Raw genomic sequence first — 20,140 nt, 5'->3', positions numbered from 1 at the left:
GGGTGAAGTTTGATAAAAATGAGGCTGCCTCATTGGTGTCATATGTGACTTTACCGTGTACCAGCCCCGTTCTGCAGACTCTTGTCATGTATGGTATGAAGCTCAAGTAGAGTTGCAGACATCCATTGTAGATTCCTTATTTTTATAAAGAGGGAAGTACTTAAGGCTGACTGATACTATGCTTCCATCTCTTGTAATAGCAGCGTCTGTACAAAATACATTGGTCCAAAGGAACATCAGTGTACAGCCGTGCCATGGCCTTAAGTCTGTTCTTGCATCCAAGCAATCGGAAGTGACTGCAACATGCAACCTCTTTAATTCAAATGCTCATTCACATTGAATTAGCAATGCTGCCGTGGTGTTCACCTGGGCATGTTCTTGAGCGAACAGAGGGAGAGCAGCTATTGCCCTCATCACGTTCTGAATAATGATCTCAATCTGGTCCCTCTGCTTCAGTGAGGGCCAGTAAAACTGAGCCTGATAAATAATATGTGGCTGGAGTACAGACCAAACAGCATTACTGGCTATTTCGGTACAATCTTCTCCACATTTAGATGCAATCCTTCATATCAGGTGGAAAGTTGACATTGGTGTCTTCTTTATTTTGCCTAGCCAATTTGATCTTGTTCTGGATTGGCGAATATCGAGACCAAGGATCTGTACTTCTATTTCTTGTAACAAGGACCAGTGCCGGTAGCCAGGAATATTTTGGTGCATGTGTTGGGGGGGGGGGGGGGGGGGTGAGCATTGTCTGCACATCGTCCTATGCCAGGTAAACAGACATGTTGGGTTCGGGGGCAAGGAGTTACGTTCCCGGTGTAGAGCATGCTGCAAAGCAATGCCGGTCTAGCCTGGTGTGGTTAGAAACGCCTTTCTCAAACTAATTGCCAATAATTGTTAGAAAGCTATATTGTGGCTACTTTTCCTTGCAGCAAGGTGTGTATTGTCCAAAATGAGTGATGCACGAATGATGGATGTCGCTGCACCTATTGCTGCCTGCAAATGTGAGCCACCATTCAGGAGCACAGCAGTACTGGACGGTAGTGCTAGTAAATTTACATAATTAGCAAGGCTTCAATATGCATACCCTGGAGTTAAATGTCAATATTGATTAAAATGGCTGTGACATATGAGTAGGCTTTGTTTTTTGTGGCCATTATCTGGCTTTTGCGCACCCCCTGGATGGGCTGTATTATTCTTGCATCCCTCTGACAACAAACATTTGCTTGTGAGTACTTCTTGCTACCTTTATTACTGATTTCTTTTCTTGATACTCAGATCCCTGTCTTTGCAATGTGGCCTCTGGCTGTTTATGTTCTTAGGAATGCAGACTTGTATGATGTTAACATATCTGAAAAGAAGCAGTATACACACTGAATACTTGAATGATAGAAAGCCACTGCTGTAAAATTAATGGTCAATCTCGGAAAGAGTCAGCTGAATTGGCCACAATGAATAATTTACTGAAGCTATAAAAGCTGCTTTTCTGAATAAATTTTCCAAGACAAATACAGCAATATGCGTGCCATGTTTGACGAGAATTCACAATTACCTGAAGCATATTTGCTTTGAGAATTAGTCCCAGGTGCCACAAGCACACTTAATGCAGAAGCTTGAAAGCAGTACAGTGACAACCACACACCTCTACCACGTGGAATAAAAAAATTTCCCAGACGGTAGCACACTACTCACCCAGTTAAAAAAACAAACACATGTTGTCATTTATTGAAATTGCTCTTTATTTTTAAAAGTTCAATTCAGAACAAGTTACTACAGAGTGTATTAATGTTTATGTCGGTTTCCATATTACATGCCCCTCTGTGGCAACAAAATGCTGCACATACGCAATCAGTCATGCATGCCCTCCTACAAAGAGTGAAATGGAAACTGAGTGAATTAAGTGACATGTGGCTCATTTGTAGTTGTAGGTAAACTTGATGGCTGATAGCACTAAGGGCAAGTGATAGTAGTATAAAGTTTATTTCTCTCAGTGGTTTGGGCGGTCGGTGCGTCCCTCAGTCCAGGGCTCCACTGATCTCTGTGGTTTGCTGGGCTTGATCGAGAAGAGCTCTCTGGCTCTCTACATCTTCACTAGCAAGCCAAACATCCCAGTGCCTGTTACTTGGCACTTACGCCGTAAGGGGCGAATTGGAATTTGGAGGCTGTAGTTTATACGTTCATGTTACGTGGGCAAGAGTTGGCAGCTCCTCGCACCAAGAACACATACTTTCATAGAATGCAGGGTGTACCTTAGTGAGTATTTGTAGGTGTAGATATGTGTTAGTCTGTACACAGCGCGAATCCCTGGCCTGTTCTTCCATAAGGTTGGAGTGCGGGCGGCTGTATTTTTGTCTCTCTTTTTCCTGGTTTTCGAAGGTGTCGTGTGGGTCAATGGGAGTTCCTTGAAAGGACTGACTAGTGCTCGGATGCTTATTGCTCGAGCAGTTCGGTCCACCCTCTCATTTTCCTCGAGTCCAGAGTGCGCCGGGCACCAAATTACCACCTGGTGCAATTCTGTGAATTTTGTATGGGACGGTACCCGTCATGCACGAACAGCATGCTGCCTTAGAGTCCATCATGGCCAATGCAGATTGTTTCTTTTGCTTCTGCATCTCGAAAGGCCAGCGCTATGGCTGCTGCCTCCACGGTGCAGGTTAAATGGTTCCGAATGGAAGTTGTTATCCCTGTGGACCAATTGAAGGCCACTATCTTGAATTTGTCTGTTGCCACTCTACATGCATCTGTGTAGTATACGTCTGGACTTCTTTCACATTTCTTTTGTAAAGCCTTTGATTGCGCTTTTCTTCTGCTTTGGTGGTGTTCCGTGCTCATATTCTTTGGGATTCGTGAAACCAGAATTTCCTCTCTTGTTTGTCTGGGTAGCAAAACTGTTTTTTCTCAGCCATACTGCGCTATCAGGGGATATCCCGCCTTTTGTAACAGAGCCTTTCCTTGTTTTGTAGAATTCAGATGTTCTCTCTGAGGCATGACCACATGCCGTGTCATGTTCTTCATATGTGTTGTGAATACCAAGAGCCTCCAGCTTTTTGGCACATGTGTTTTTGGGAGTCCTAGCTGCCCTGATGATGGAGCTCACTTTAGACATTTCAGCCTTATTTAGTTTTTGAAAGGGGAGGCTATAGGTCACCCTGCTAATAATTAATGCTCGCACAAGTCTGACTGCCTCCGCTTCTTTGAAGCCTCTTTTTTGTTTTGTGACTCTGTGGATCATTTGTGCCACATTCCTTGTTCTTTGTCTTAATGTTTCTAGCATGTGTGATGCCCTGCTGTTGTCTTGGTACAAAAACTCAGAATACATTCAGGTATGTGGACACCAAGGGCAAGAAACAAGGAAGGAAATTGAGATTGGCTGGGTAGTTTCTTTTGATGCAGTGGAACGTAACTAAAGTCCAAGTATGCATTCACACGACATCTGCACATGAACACGTTGGTCAGGCTTTGATGTATTTTAACATCAAAGCCTGACCAAGCAAACAAATTCGCAGGCCTATTCAAATTTATTCCATTTGTCCTTTTCAGCACTGGTCAAACGTGCAATACATGACTATGAAAACACAGTTAGTGTCTGTATACAGAAAAAAAAAAAAATTGTAGGCTGTAACTGCCTGAAACTGTGATTTCTAATGCACAAACCTTTGTGCATAGACAGCTTGATACAAGGAAGTGCTGGTACTGATTTCCCAGTGAAAATGCATGCAGTTTGAAGCTTATTTCACAAAACTGACAAAATGAACATAAATGAACAACAGGAATTCCTGTTGTACGACAGAAGTTCCTGATCTTTCTGTAGTTGCGACAGACATTTCTGACATTACGACAGAAATTCTGATGTCCCAACAGAATCATCCTGTCGTGAAGACCAAGAGTTCTGAAGTCGCAACTAGAACTTTCTATCGCAACAGCGATTCTGACGTCGCAACAGGAACTCTCTGTCGGGACTACACATTTTCGGTCGTGGTGTTAGAAATGTGCCACTTTCTGTCGCAGCGACATAATTGCTGACGCCGCGACAGAAGCGCTTTCAGTCGCGACGCTTTAAAATTGTATGTCAATTTCGCATCGGTGGTGTACCCTGTACTTTTCTCTTGCGCGGTATTCAATCGTGCTTCTCTGAAGCCGGCAATGCTGATAGCACAGACACCGGTATTAAAGTCGACGTGGCCAATTGTTATAATTGTGCCGTGACGACGAAGCACCATAAATGCCCTACCGGTCTCCTCAAAATCGGCCGCTGATGAAAATCATATCATCTGCGGGAATGGCTGCGTATCCGTTTTGTGTTATTTGGTAAGATGTGGCACACAGGCCTGTGGACTTACATGTGCCGTTACACTGACACAGTTAACTTCCCAGAAATATTGCATAAGCTTTCACAAAGCGAAAAAGAAGTTTTGGGTTGTTCCACAAAGTTGCGTGAAAAGCTGTCTCGCTCGGGTCTCATTATTCTGGTACAGCGCTGCCGAGAGATGCCAGTATGCTGTCAGAATGAACAATCATCCACGAATGTTTATGTAGCTATCTTGCATTGAACACAGAATTATGTGCGCGCTCAAAAGTGCAGAGCGAGAGACAACTGTCGAAATTAGCAGTAACAACCTAACAGTGTCCCCGGTCACCGCTGTCTATTTCTGTACTTCTTATTTAATATGGATATCCTACAGCAAAATCGATGTTCTAGCACTACACAATGTACCTGTCGATGGTAAGAACACTTTTACTTTTCTAGAGATGCGGCAGTTGACGCGGTGGAATGAAAGCACATGTTGACTTTTAAAATGCAAATGTAAACATAAACAAAGAGTCTTTGTATAGCTAAAATATACACTGAGATGTATGTACGGCGTGGCGTAGTGGTAAGATGCTGGGCTCGGGATGCCTCAGTCCGGAGTTCGAATCCCCTGCGGGGAGAATTTTTTTTTCCCTTTATTTTTTCTTTTTTCTACAAACAAATTTACATAGCCTTAAAGAGGTCTCTGTCAATTTTTAATTGAATATTGATCAAGAACTACAGGACGTCACACTACGGACAACAGAAGGACAGACTAAAATTTCCTGTTGTGTTTTTCAAGTGGGCTGTCACAACCTATATCGACACTAAAGGCGAAATGGTTATCAAACACACCTGATGACGAAACTCCAATACTCTTTGACCCGCCGTGGTTGCTATAAGCGTCCTTGGAGTTGTGCTTAGTATTAAGCACGAGGTCACAGGAACAGATCATGGTTCTGACACGTAAAACACGACAATTAAATTGAAAAAGAGAAAGAAAAAAGTTGAAACGTCTCTTTTTTGTGCGGCACTGGCTTCTTGAGTTTTATTGAGAGGACCGGTAAGTCTCAACACCTCGACATAAAAGGTGTGAGCATTATGCGCATAGCGCAATGCTTCCGCGCCGTACTCACCACCGCAGCTTGAAAAGGCCGCGTCAAACATGAGGCAACCGGGCAAGCGGTAATCCGAAACGCGCCGTTTCCAAAGCAATCGACACCGTACGCGGTCCGATTTTGTGATGACTGTGGGTGAGGTTTCACTAGCCGCTGTCATATCGTGGCGCAGGAGGGAATACCCGAGCACGGCCGCGCGAACCACAAAAGTGTATTGTAGTACACAGATCACGTCAAAGCGATGACTACGCGGTGGCCGATCACCGCCGTGCTGCGCAGTGGGGCAGGTAGCTTTCTTGTGAGGTTCCACACTACACGAAACACTCTCCGACGGCCGCCAAAATTACCTCGTAAGCACGCATATAGACACACACGCAGAACTACGATGAGCTAAACAGGTGCCGTCACCGGCGCCGACGACAGTGGCGCTTTGCGGGCTTTGCCTTCAGTTTCACTTTTAGTTGATGGGAAGACGAACAGAAGCGAGGACATTCTGCGGCCTAAGCCGTCGAAGTTTTGCATGGTCTCGCTTCCGAAGACAGCTCGTCAGATGCCGACCGGGGGTTCTGGCAGCGCGACAGGACATTGTGGTCGACGAGACGAACAAAGCGTCTATTATATCGCCCTAAATAAGTTGGCTTGCACTCCGGAAATGTATAAATTTGCAGAAAGAAAAAAAAAACAGAAAAAGAACCACTTGGACAATATATCTCTCCTTTCTCGTTTCCTTCTCACAGATGTGTAAAAGAAAAGAAAATAACGCATAAAATAAGAAACAGAACTCCGTTTACGCTAAAGGGAGGCCTGTATCTTCTAAACTCCCTCTTAAAAAGGATGTAGAATTGAGGTTCTGTCTCCTTCTTTCATCCGCATTTTGCGAGGGAGAGAAATGGAGGACGCTGAGCATTTCTACACCACTCTAAGGGAGCACGGTTTTCAGGCACGTAGTCTCAAGGGAGGTCACATCCCTTAAAATGCCTTTTTCGGCTCATTTCCGTTTACAGTGCAGTACCGTGACGGATGCTTCAAGGAACTGGTTCTCCCGAGCTGCACCGAAAACGACCTTCTCTGTTTTTTTTTTCTTATCCAGGCTTCGCTAAGTCCGCTGTGATGGATCGCCAATGCACTGGAGATAACTGAAGACCCGATCACTTTCCTGAAGCTATACCACTCGGAAGAGCAAGGCGCGATTGCGGGTTATGGTAAGGAGTTTTCCTCATTTCTCGACTTGCCGAAGAAAGGAGTAAGCACGCAGAGGAGCCCAGTCGCTTTCTTTCAGCTGTTTTATGTTGTCGATATGATAGAGCGACTCCTTGCGAGATACGTGGAACTGGCTGTCGAAGAAAAAGTGTCTGTCTCTGTAGAGCAGTGCATCAGTGCTGCAGCAATGCGACAGTATAAATTATTGACAGAATCACGTGTGAGGATCCGCGACAGGCAGAAATCCAGCGCGAACCGTATTATTACTGTAAAAATATTGTCGGTTTTGCGCGTGCGACGCGCTGGCGCGAGGCAGCAAGCAAGACAACTCCTGCTGGGTAGGAGAAACAGTGCCCTGGTAGATACCAGGCGTCTCACAATGCCGGCGCGATGAAGAGCATCGCCAGTGACGTTGCAGATATCGCACTTCGACGGTGCCCAAGATAAGACCGACGGGAGAGCCGTCGGCGTTAGTCAGCCCTCAGGGAAATACTAGGTGACGTTAGCTTGGCGCTTACTGCCCGTTCTGTTCAGCAGTGCATACACACAGCAGCTCAGCAGGAACGCTAGTGTGCTTATAGAGGTGTACGCTGTTGGAATCGCACCGCTGGCACGAGTTGGGGTCTCGGTGCTGACGCCCGTTATTGCCAATGGGTCGCAAGCCCCAAGGGTAGCGTTGGCCTGGCGGCCTGGGGCACTGGAAGCATCCGAAGGTCCCGGCAAAGCATGAGAAGACTGGTAACAGAACAACTTGTTTATTCTAACATAGCAAAAGAGCGGCCGGTCAGGTCGACCGGAGTGGAGAGACGGGAGAGCACGTAACTCAACAGTACAAATCGGAGCCTCTCCCTGGCGTCCGGGGGCAGCTGCTCTTATACCCTCGGCGTCGCGGTCCAAAAGAGAAGGTCACGGGATGAAGGTCACGGGATGAAGGTCACGGGACGGCGGAGCATGACCCCACGACGGCGCGAACTGTCGGGCCGAGAGACCTGCTGAACCGAGTGTAGTGACGCATCGCCAACCCTCACCCACACGACGGCGCGAACAGTTGAGCCGAGAGACGTCCAGGCTCCTCATTCGGGGAACTCCGCTCCCCGGCTGCCGCGCTTTGACAAGCGAGGGCACACACACACACACACGCACACACGAAGACACGTGGCACTGAAACACGCCTGGACACGCTTGGCGGGTAGGCGTTGCGGCGGCGTCGAACAGGCCAAAATGTCCGCCGTTTTGAACAAAGCCCCGGCGTCCGTTGCATCCGCGCCGGCATTACCGCGCGTTGTAGGCGAAACGTAACAGACCGCCCCGCCGGGGGAAGGAGATCCCGATGGTCAGGGGACTGCATCCGCTGTCCGGAGGGATGTCGCTCGATGATGCTCATAACCGAAGTCGGGCGTCCTTTGGCGTTTCTTGAGCGCAGCGCACAGAGAAGCCCTCGTTCTCACGTTCAGGTGCACACAGGACACTGCAAAGTGACTTCGGGAGAGTTGACATTTTTGTTCTCGTTTCCGGCAAGCGTTAGAACCACGCCTGAAAGTCAACCGCTCAGTCAGCAAGCACGGCACAACCCTCACTAAGCCCTGCCAGGCTCTTTCCCCTTTTATACTGCTGCCTAGTTCCTTACAGTAGTTTAGCAGCACTCAGAACGCGTCCACAAATCGGAAAAATTGCACTAAAAAGCACATCATCACTTTGAAACACTACACAAAAGCAATAAGTTAAAAAAAATCCTGCCTCAGGAAGAAAAACATCAGTAACAAGCAATTTTGAGGCTGATTCCCACGTTAGGGGCTTCGACTTAAGCCATCGGCGTTACCGTTGAGACTCCCCTTTTTGTAACGCACCTCAAAGGAATATTGTTGCAAAGCGAGGCTTCAGCGCAGGAGGCGGCCATTTTTGGGAGAGATGGTCTGCAGCCATTGGAGAGGGCAGTGATCCGTTTCAATGATAAACCTCGAGCCGGCTAGGTAACATGACAATTTCTGAACGGCCCACACGATACACGCACACTCTTTCTCGGTGGCGCTATACGCCTGCTCACGACTGGTCAGCTTACGACTAGCATACAGGACGGGGTGTTCTACTTCTCCATTTTCCCGTTGGCACAGTACAACGCCCATGCCTCGCTCACTAGCATCACACTGAACAACGAACCCTTTTGTGTAGTCGGGCGATCGTAGCACAGGCTGGCTTGTTAGGGCGCTCTTTAGGGCGCTAAAAGCTCTTTCCTTCGTCTCATCCCAGACGACTGTTTGCGGCTCTGTCTTTCTTAGAGCATCCGTCAAGGGAGCCGCGATATCAGAGTACCTGGGGATGTACCTCTGATAGTAGCCGGCGACACCTAAGAACGACCGAATATCGGTCTTCGTACGCGGTTGCGGGAAGTCTCGCACAGCGGCCACCTTTATTTCAGAGGGGCGGCGACGACCCCGACCAATCACGTGTCCGAGGTAGACAACCTCGGCCTGTGCTAACTGGCACTTGGGAGCCTTGACTGTCAAGCCCGCATCGCGCAGGCGGGTTAGCACTGCCCGCAAGTGCGCCATATGTTCAGGCCAGGATGCGGAGAATATCGCTACGTCGTCTAGATACGGTAAAGCGAATTCTTGCTGTCCCCGCAACACTTTATCCATGAGGCTTGAAAAGCAGTATGGCGCGTTCTTCAAACCAAAACTCAAAACTTTAGGACGGAATGTCCCCATTGGTGAAATGAATGCCGCATACCTACTAGCCTCTTCTGTAAGTGGAACCTGCCAATAACCCCTGACAAGATCTAGGGTGGAAATAAACTGAGCGCTACTCACTCTCTCAAGGCGCTCCTCGATGTTAGGGATCGGATAAATTTGATCCTTAGTGATGGAATTAAGCCTGCGGTAGTCGACGCAAGGACGAGGTTCCTTGCCCGGTACCTCAACTAAAATCAAAGGGGAGGTATAATCACTCTCACCCGCTTCAATAACACCGAGCTGTAGCATTTTCTTTACCTCAGCCTCCATAATATCGCTCTGGCGGGGTGACACCCGGTACGCCTTGGATCGTACTGGCTCTGGGGAGGTAAGTTCTATGTCATGAGTAAGGACAGAAGTCCTACCAGGCCTCTCAGAGAACAGACCTTGAAACTCTTGTAAGAGCTGGTGTAGTTCGGTTTTCTGCTCAGGCGACAGCGATGCTTTACTTATTAAGTCACTAATGACTTGATCAGTGTCTTTCCTGTTCGTCACTGAGCCTAGTCCCGGAAGCTCGACCGGAAGCTCTTCTAACTTTCCCGCATCTGGAATTTCCTCTCCAGTATCTGGTGCCTTTAACGCTACAGGCTCAATTTTATCCCGTTCGGGCGTGCTCTGAATACCAGCTTGCTGCGCCTCTGACCTTTTTTCATCGTTCAACAACGTCGGCCCCGCAACTACCGCCTTTGCAGCGAGCTCCCGAACCTTCGATCTGGTTAAGGCCTGAACGCTAGCCTCACCAAACAAAAGCCCCTTCTCGCGCAGGAGGTGATCGGACCTGTTCGAAAATAGGTACGGGTACTGGGGGGGCAGCATAGATGACACTGCGGCCTCCATCTCAAGTGCTCCGAAAGGTCCTTCAATAAGCACTTTTGCTACCGGCAGACACACGCTATGAGCTTCCACTGCTTGCTTGATCCATGCGCACTCGCCCGTGAACATAACGGGTTCTACGTAAGAGGGATGAACTACATCCATCGTGGCTGCGGTATCGCGAAGCACTCGGCACTCTTTCCCGTTCACGAGGAGGTCTCGCATGTAAGGCTCGAGAAGCTTGATGTTCTCGTCAGTGCTGCCTAATGAAAAAAACACGACTTTTGGTTTTGTTTCTGGGCACTGCGCCGAAAAGTGACCCGGCTTCTGGCACGTATAACACAGGCGCGCTTGCCTCGCCTCGAACCGCTTTCTGCGTTCGGCTTCGGCTGCCGCCGTCTCCTTACGTTCGGTCGGACACTGCGCCGAAAAGTGACCCGGCTTCTGGCACGTATAACAAACGCGCGCTTGCCTCATCTCGAACCGCTTTCTGCGTTCGGCTTCGGTTGCCGCCGTCTCCTTACGTTCGGTCGGACTGCTTTCACTCGCATCCGAACTACGTGTGTCCCCCTTTGCTCTCATGGGCGTGAACTTTGGCCTCTCAAACTTGGAGCCAAATTCACCCTTTTGACCGTCCTTAGCTCCACGAGCCCGACGCGTCACAAACTCCTCGGCTAACTCAGCGGCTCTAGCCACCGTACTAACGTCTGGCCTATCCAAGACCCAGTACCGCACGTTCTCAGGTAACCGACTATAAAACTGTTCTAGCCCGAAACACTGCAGAACTTTCTCGTGGTCACCAAACGCTTTCTCTTCTTTGAGCCACTCCTGCATGTTTGACATAAGCCTGTACGCAAACTCTGTATATGACTCACTTCTGCCTTTCTCATTTTCCCGAAACTTCCGACGGAACGCCTCCGCTGACAGCCGGTACTTTTTTAGCAGACTCGATTTCACTTTGTCGAAATCCTCTGCCTCCTCTCTCTCCAAGCGAGCGACTACGTCGGCCGCCTCGCCGGGTAGCAAAGTGAGCAAGCGCTGTGGCCACGTTTCCCGAGAGAACCCCTGCTTCTCGCACGTTCGCTCAAAGTTAACCAGGAACAAACCAATGTCCTCTCCAAGCTTAAACGGCCGCATCAGGTCAGTCATTTTGAACAATACTCGTTCTCCTGCACCGTGTGCCTGACTTCCATTACGAGCGCGTTCCATCTCTAACTCGAGACGCTTCATTTCCAAAGCGTGTTGACGGTCGCGCTCTTCTTTTTCTTTCTCTTTTTGTTCTTTAAGTTCGCGCTCATCTTTCTCTTTCTGTTCTTTACGTTCGCGCTCCTGTCTTTTTGCCGTCTCCCTCTCCTCAATGGTCTCAAGGCATTCCGACAGCTCGTCATCCTCAGCTTCTAACTCAAGAATAGCCCTTAGCAGTTCTGGTTTTCTGAGTTTGTCTGAGACATCCAGACCCAACTCTCTCGCAAGCTCCAGCAATTTCGGTTTGCGCAACGACTTCAAATCCATGGCTGCTCTGAATGCTGCTTTCTCTACTGCCTACTATTGTCTTGCCGCAAACTAACCCGGCAGCAACGACAACCCCAATTACCAGCTCTGTTTCTAACACTAACAAAAGCCTGGCAAAACTCAGAAGAAGAAAGTCCCGCACTCACCAAACCTCGCAGCCAAGACTTCAGCGCAGTCGTTCCGCTGCAGGCAACCAGTCATCACACAGGGCTCGTTGCGCTGCTCCCGGATGGTCGTTGTGCTGCTCAGCATACAGTCAACCGCATCTCTTCGCTGCTGGCCTCCGTTGTCGCGATCCCACCGCTGGCAACCAGATGTTATGAATCGCACCGCTGGCACGAGTTGGGGTCTCGGTGCTGACGCCCGTTATTGCCAATGGGTCGCAAGCCCCAAGGGTAGCGTTGGCCTGGCGGCCTGGGGCACTGGAAGCATCCGAAGGTCCCGGCAAAGCATGAGAAGACTGGTAACAGAACAACTTGTTTATTCTAACATAGCAAAAGAGCGGCCGGTCAGGTCGACCGGAGTGGAGAGACGGGAGAGCACGTAACTCAACAGTACAAATCGGAGCCTCTCCCTGGCGTCCGGGGGCAGCTGCTCTTATACCCTCGGCGTCGCGGTCCAAAAGAGAAGGTCACGGGATGAAGGTCACGGGATGAAGGTCACGGGACGGCGGAGCATGACCCCACGACGGCGCGAACTGTCGGGCCGAGAGACCTGCTGAACCGAGTGTAGTGACGCATCGCCAACCCTCACCCACACGACGGCGCGAACAGTTGAGCCGAGAGACGTCCAGGCTCCTCATTCGGGGAACTCCGCTCCCCGGCTGCCGCGCTTTGACAAGCGAGGGCACACACACACACACGCACACACGAAGACACGTGGCACTGAAACACGCCTGGACACGCTTGGCGGGTAGGCGTTGCGGCGGCGTCGAACAGGCCAAAATGTCCGCCGTTTTGAACAAAGCCCCGGCGTCCGTTGCATCCGCGCCGGCATTACCGCGCGTTGTAGGCGAAACGTAACAACGCACAATGCTCATGCCAACAGCGCGGAAGGCAGAATGGGCTTCACCACCGAGGCGATTGAGCGTATGCACTGATGGTGCGTGGACTTCGCTTTGCAGCCAAACGCATTCCTGTCTCTGCCCGGAGGCGCTCTATATACCTCCGTGCGTGAACCGCGCATGCGCCGTCGAGCGGGACAGCACGACAACGGTGACGCCGGGGCGGCTTTTGTGCCTCGAGCGTCCGTATAATTGCTATGGCAATAAAGAAGGGCTCCACCTGCATGCTCGTATACGGCTCATTTTATTTCGATAGCAATTAGATGGGCACTCCGATGGAATTGTCGCCGTCATCGTCGCCGTCACAGCAGTGTTATAGACGCTTTTATTCCTACTATGGCGCCGGTGTGTTCATGACCACAGAAACATTCCGGTCATTCAAATTTGACAGCCCCGTTACCCAGCCCAGTTGCGACTCGGGGTCGAAGGACGAGAGACGGACTCTTGGAGCAGACGAAGAGAAGACGAAAAGCTTTATATAATATGTACAGATATAGCAGGTAATAGCATACAAGCAGCGGTAAGAGCGCACCAGACCGACGGGGCGGCTGGCGGCTACTCTCCGTCTTAACAATGGGCCGCTTCTGCCATAAATCCCTTTTACGACCCATCGTCGGCAGGAACGAGGCGGGGCGGATGCTGACGTCACCCGCGTCGCATTGCTCTTTCGTCGCTGTAGGAGTATCGGTGCTGCGCGCCATCGACTCCTCAGTTCGACCCACGGAAAGGGGCCGGCAGTTTCACGGAACTTTGAAGGTTGTTAGTCACAAAGGCAACCACTTCACAAGAATGACAGGCACGCAGTGTGGCACAACAGTATACCCGCCTTCAGATGATGCATCCAGAAGTTGATCTGTCTGACACAGCTCGGGGAGATTGGATGCGCTGGTTGAGCAACGTCGAAGATTGATCGGAGGGATAGGCTTTTTTTTTTTTTTTTTTGCCGGTGGTAAACCATGCTGCTCGGCCCTGAGAAGGTCCACTGGAACGACCGATAGTCAACAACGACAAACCACTCCGGCCAGAGCAAGCACCCTCCGAATGTTCTTGAAACTGCCAGACCAAAATCACTTGAACAAATAATTTTTTAAAAATCAGGCTACGCTAAACGAAAGAAAATGAGAAAGTTTCCGAACAACACGAGACACGTATCCGAGAGGAAATTCGAGATACAGACCTTTCCTTAGTTGTCAACGCGTGACAGCGTTAACCCAAAACAGAATCGCTTCGCAAGCGATTCTCGACACTAATGCGGGCAGGTTGGGAAAGACAAAGGTTGCCGAAGGTAACTTACTTTTGCCCCCGAACGCCATGACGCAACGGCTGAATGCTGCTAATCTGTGCACTTGGGCGCCACTTTGCAAAAGTACGGAAAGACATCCGACAACTGCAACCGCCAGTGAGTGAGTTAGAACTTTATTTAGGTCCTCAGGGGATCCGGCGGGGATCAGGGGATCCGGGATCCGGCGGCTCCACCCAGGTCGGGGCCGGTAGACAGAGTCCTTCGGCGACGGCTCGGGCCCTCTGGACAGCCTTGAGCTGAGCGATGAGCTCTGTGCTTCTGAGCGCTGAGTCCCAGGAAGGTGGTCGGGAAAGTCCGTGCTCGTGTTGGCAGGCTGTGACCGCCAACCGAAATAGCTCTCTGCTTTGTGCTTTCTAAATACACTCGGCAAAACGAGTACCACATTTTTAAAGCACAGAAGCGGTTCTAACAAAGTAACAAACAAATACTCAAAATCACGCTAACGACATAAAAACAAAAGTAAATCGACATTCTACACTGACAAACTAACACGTACGATACAAAAGCAAGTCACAATAGAAATCAAGCATTTAGGCTCTTCCTAGCCTAACTATACGTAAAAAAAGTTGGCTGAGGCTTAACTGTTGTATAAACCTAGTTATCACGGGTGAAAAGTCTGTTTGGTTTAGTTTTGCAAAGATTATGCACACTATGCACCTTATTCTCCAGTGAATTCTGTATAATGTTACACGAACTTAATGTCCGCTTTTCGAATTCAAGCTTATATAATAATACTAGGTGATTTTAATTTCCCGACAATTAATTGGTCCTTATTAACTTCTCCTGCTAGTGATCCTGAAGCTCGGGTCTTACTCCAGTGTTGCCACGATTGCTCATTGCAGCAACCTATTTCTGAACTTACACGTCGTTCCGCAACTTCTGCCAATATTCTTGATCTTATCCTAACCAATAACCCTTACCTTCGTTCCAATATTGAGCACTTACAAGGTCTTTCTGATCATTCCCTAATCACCGGAAGGGTGAACATCGTACCTCATAAAAAATCCACTCGCAACAAACAAATCAGGTGCTACAACCGTGCTAACTTCGGCGAATTGAACGCTGTCTTGGCAGTTTTTGCTGAGAGCTTTCTTCGCGATTTCTCAACACGTTCAGTGGAGATCAACTGGAACCTATTCAGAGACAAACTTACTACTCTCATCGATAGATTCATATGCATCATCACTATACCGTGTACGAACACCGCGCCTTGGTTAATAGGCATCTTCTTCGCCTTAACAAAAATTTAAAAAAACGCCTATACAGACAGGCCAATAAAAACAGGCAGTCAGATTCCTGGCAACGCTACAAAGCGTCTGATAGGGAATATCAGTCGGGGATGATATCTACTCGTCGCCATTTCTTCACCCATGACTTGGCATCAATGTTTACAAAGAACCCGCGTAAATTCTGGCAGACAACAAACCCTTCGAATAATCCTGACGTTAGTTTAACCAATGCTGAAGGAGGCAGTGTTCCTGTCACTCAATGTGCCCAAATTTTCAATAACGCATTCCCCATCAGCTTTCACCTTAGAAGACATGTCTCAGAAGACATTTCTTTTAGCAAGCACTGGCCAACTAGGCCAACAAGCAGTTCTGTTGCACCTTAGAAGAGGGCTCTGTAGCTCCTATTACTATGAATTTTTTTTTTCATTCATTCATTCTTTATTTACAGCATATTTTACAAGATACGAAAGCCTTACTGGACCCATAGCCATTGGCTAGTCGCGGGTCCATAGTCAACCGGATGAATATGGACCCGGGACTATGGAATATCCATATCCATACGCAATATGGTTATGGATGAAATGCGCGATCTCGGCATTTGTGATTGCTTTAAAAATATGTATTGAATGAATAATTAATAAATAACAAAAGTAAACTTTAACTCCTTTCTTGTATATTGAATCATCGCAAACTATACCATTTCCACAGAGTGTTAGATATGGAGCTGTTTCCTGCGCCTATATACTTCGAGTTCCCCCAGACCACATCGAATCGCAGCACAACTAATTGAGAAGCGCAGAAACGCGGAAAGCACATTCCAGAGGAGCGCTCGAGCAAACAAGTTGAAGGCCACAAGTTCACGTGCAAACAAGTTCGTACGCCGCCGGTAGCTATTCACTGCTTGACTCTTCCAGAAAGCGAGGGGATAGCCCGGCACTGTTGGAAGTAAAGTGGGTCCCAAACCAAGACGGCGGTATTGTGCCGGGACGGCCTGACGGCGGTAATGCGCCGTGACAGCCGGACGGCTGTGATGTACCGGGAAGGCCTGGCAGCGTCGCACCGGTCGCCTTTGAAGAAGGCATTTGCCACCACAGCGGGGCCGTACCGCCGGGAGTAGGTGGGCCCTCGGACAATGGAGCCCAAGCGTCCCCCTTCTCCGCCATTGAAGAGCGCATTGCAAGTCTGCAAGGCAAGACCGCAGAGAGCCGCCGGGTGTGACACCGCGACACGGGCGCCAACCATTGGCCGAAAATGGCGTCATCTGAGCGGACTCTCCCATTGGCCGAACATGACGCGACTTCCAGTCCTCGAAGGGTTTAAAAGAAGAGCATTCCAGAGTTTCCCCTGATTGACCTCTCTCGAACTTCTTGCCGCGGGCCGCAGCGTCCGAGTTGCTGCCGGCCCGTAATGACTGTACGACTGTTCATTGACGTCTCACTGTAAATAATGTAAAATAAAACCTCCCAAGTGTTTTTCATCTCGAAGTCCGTCCTCAACTCCTACAACTGGTTGGCAGCGGTAAGATCGCCTCCGAATGCAACAGCTGGTGTCAGCGCTATGGACCAACCTTCGTCGAGAGAGATCCTAAGGAACCGGGCAGAGCGAAGAAGAGAGAGCCTTCGTCGAAAGAGGTCCGAAGAAACCGGGAGTAGCGAAGAAGAGCGAGCCTTCGACCCAGGGAGTCCGGAGGAACCGGGAACAGCGGACAAATGAACCGGATGGCAGAGTGCTGCAACCGTAAGTGAGCGCGTGGTTTTTTTCCTTTTGATTCGCCAGACTCAAATGTTGTGTGTTCATTTTGATAGTTCTGGGAATCGGGAATTTGTTGCATTGTGTGTTTGCACAAATTAATTAAGGAAAACAGTTCTAACCACCGGTCGGGGCAGCTGCCATGGATCTTAGAAGGTTGACGAGGTTAGACTTGTTGTTGGTGTGCGACGACTTGGGAGTTGAGGCGGACGAACGGATGAAAACGCCAGCTATCATAAAGGCGATTAATGATAGTGGCAATGATGGTGAAAGCATTGAGCTTGCTTGGGAGATAATACAAGAACCACGGGAGCGTGAACGTCGTGAACGTGAGCGTGAGCGTCGTGAATGTAAGAGTAAGCGTAAGCGTGAAGAACGCGAGAATGAACGGAAGCGTGAGCTTCAAGAACTTACTCTTAGGTGTGAGCGTCAAGAACGCCAGCGTGAACGTCAAGAACGTGAGAATTAACGTGAACGTGCGTATCACGAACGTAAGCAAAAGTATGAGAGAGAGAAGGCAGCATTGTTAAAAGAGATACAGTATTGTGATCAGTTAATGGCGCAGAGACAACGGCTGTCTGAGAATTCTGTAGGTAGTACAGAGCGAAAGAATGAGGCAGCATCGAGCGGATTTTCGCCGAAAGCCGACGAGAAGAGTAGTGCCTGTGAGATTGGCTGCAGATTCATAAGTGAAGGGAAAAGGCTAGCTGCTAACGATGCCTTAGTGGCAACAGAGGCCGTTAAAGGCCGCAAGGAGAGCGACGAGGTGCTGTGCCAACAGATGACTGTAGAGGCAGCTAGGCCAGCTGCGAACAAATTGGCGCAGTTACTGCGCGTGTGCGTCGCTGGTAATGTTAGCGAGGTTGCTAGCGAAAAAAAGGGTACTGCTGACCCGACAGACGCGAGCACCCATGTAGAGCCAGATCTGCGTGCAGAAGTGAAGTGCGAACTGAGCGATGCAGTTGAGAGTAGTTCTCGGGATGGCGAGCTCCGTAGTTCACGAGAGAACAACTGCATTGTTCAGGGATCGGTGCGGCTCTCCGCCAGTCTAGATAGCCTAGATAGGTATGATTCCGTTGTTAATCATTCGGACTGTGCGCGTGAGACAGCGATCGATATCTACGGGCTGTGTGCCGATGCACAGCGTGAGCTGGGCAATGCAGTAGAGGGCAGTTCGCAAGAGTGCGAGTTGCATAACTCGAGTAAAGCCTGCTGCATTGTTCCAGAGTCGGTTGAGCTGTCCGCCAGTCGAGGCAGAGAGAATGTTGATTTAAATGAAAATCAATCAGACTGTGCGGGTAAGAGACCGATCCGGGCGGCCGAAATGTGTACCGGCCAGCGCGAGGCACGAGAAGGCGACATGAAAGCGAGTGCAAAGAGAAAGCGCCGTAGAAAGAAGCGCGCTAAAGACCGAAAGACGGTAACTAATGTAGCGCCGCCAAAGATGGCGAGAAAACCAAAAGGGCACGGCGCGAGGAAAAAGGTGCGGTCGTCACGGACGATGTTGACGCATCCAAAACGTTCGAGCCACCGGTCAAAGGGGGACCGCGAAGCATGTTCTGCACGGACGCGGACAAAGGGCACGGGGCAGTTAAACTCCTCGTCGTTCCGTAGTTCTTTTCAAAGCTCAGCGTGCAGTACGAAGAAGCGCAAGGTGGCAGGACGAGACCAGGTGGGGAGTAGCGACGCGGTCAATCGAGTTTGTGAGGAAAGCGGGGCGCCAGGACGCAATTTGGCAGGAGACCCTAACGTCTTGGGGGAGCTGATAGTGAGTCAGCCCTTTTGTTGTTCCTCGGCAGCCAGAGTAGCTTTCAAACCGCGACCACCTCGGGTACGGCTCAAAGTATGAGTCAGACGTAAACGTTTGGGACGGGAGGCAAACAGAGCTTCCGTAGAAGTAAAACGTTCTGTTTTGTTTTATTTTTGAGCACTTGGTAATTTTCGCGATGTAAGTTCCTTTCAATATGTAAGGTATGAGCTATGTTTATGTTTTGTTTGAGAAGCTCAAGATTTGAAAGAGGCGTTTTTTTTTTTTTTTTGTAAACATGTAGTATCGCGAGGTGTTCATTAATAAGTAGATGGGCTTTCTTTTTTTTTTTTGTGTGTGTGTAAGTAACCTGAGCGTCAAGGTTATTGTTGAGAGGCCTATCGTAACGTGCGTGTGTTTTAGTTAACCTTCTTTTTTTTATAAGCGTTTTTTTATTTTCTAAGGTTAACCGCGTAGGTTTTCAGTAAGTGCATCATTTGCACGGAGAAGCGTTCTTAGTTCCATTAGCGCGTGTCCTGTGTGGACGGAAGGAAGCAGATTTATGACTGGGTTGCTCGTGTGTTCAGGCCAGCCGTATTCTGACTTCTCTGATAAGTATGCGTGGAACGAGTTATTAAAAGACGCATTACTTTAAGGGTTCTGCGGAGTGTGTAAGTCCCGCAAGTTTAATTGTTCGTTTAAGTCACGTGTCCTGTAGGACTTTCAGGGAAGAAACGTGAGTAAGCGTAAATGAAAAGTTTGCCTACAACGCAAGTACGCGTTCTGTTTAGTGACCACAAGGCTAGTGCGCTTGTGATTACGTACTTGTGAGGTTGACCAGTTTGTTCAGTGGCACCAATACGTGCGATAAGTACGCCACTGCGATAGATTGGAAACATGCTGTTCGTGTAGTTAGGCCACTTAAGTTATGTTCGGCTGTTTTCATTTGTTGTTTGCAACATCAACGACCCTCTGTTTTGCAACAACAATAGTACTCTGGTCTTGTCGGCATTCGAGGAGAAATGGATAGCTGTTTGGAGGGGTGGTTGGAACTGCTTTGTCATAATTGGGGAAATAAAAGATCAGGGTTGATTTTGACTCAGTAATAGCCTGGCGAGTCAGGGGTGAAGAGCCTGCGCTTACGCGTGGTGCAGCGCTGTGTTGTTTTGTTTGTTTGACGTCTGTTCTCCAGGGCCCAGGATACCGAAGTTCGTCAATCGAGGCTCGACACCAATACCCTGCAGGTTCTTTCAGCGTTCCTCATGGCCAGCGAATTGAGTTCACCGGCCATTCAGAACAACCGGGGCGAGGACGAGCTGTTAGATATGGAGCTGTTTCCTGCGCCTACTTCGAGTTCCCCCAGACCACATCGAATCGCAGCACAACTAA

The sequence above is a fragment of the Dermacentor andersoni genome, chromosome 2 (genome assembly GCF_023375885.2).
Source record: "Dermacentor andersoni chromosome 2, qqDerAnde1_hic_scaffold, whole genome shotgun sequence".
Lineage (NCBI taxonomy): Eukaryota > Metazoa > Arthropoda > Arachnida > Ixodida > Ixodidae > Dermacentor > Dermacentor andersoni.
Note: the sequence above shows the minus strand (reverse complement) of the source record.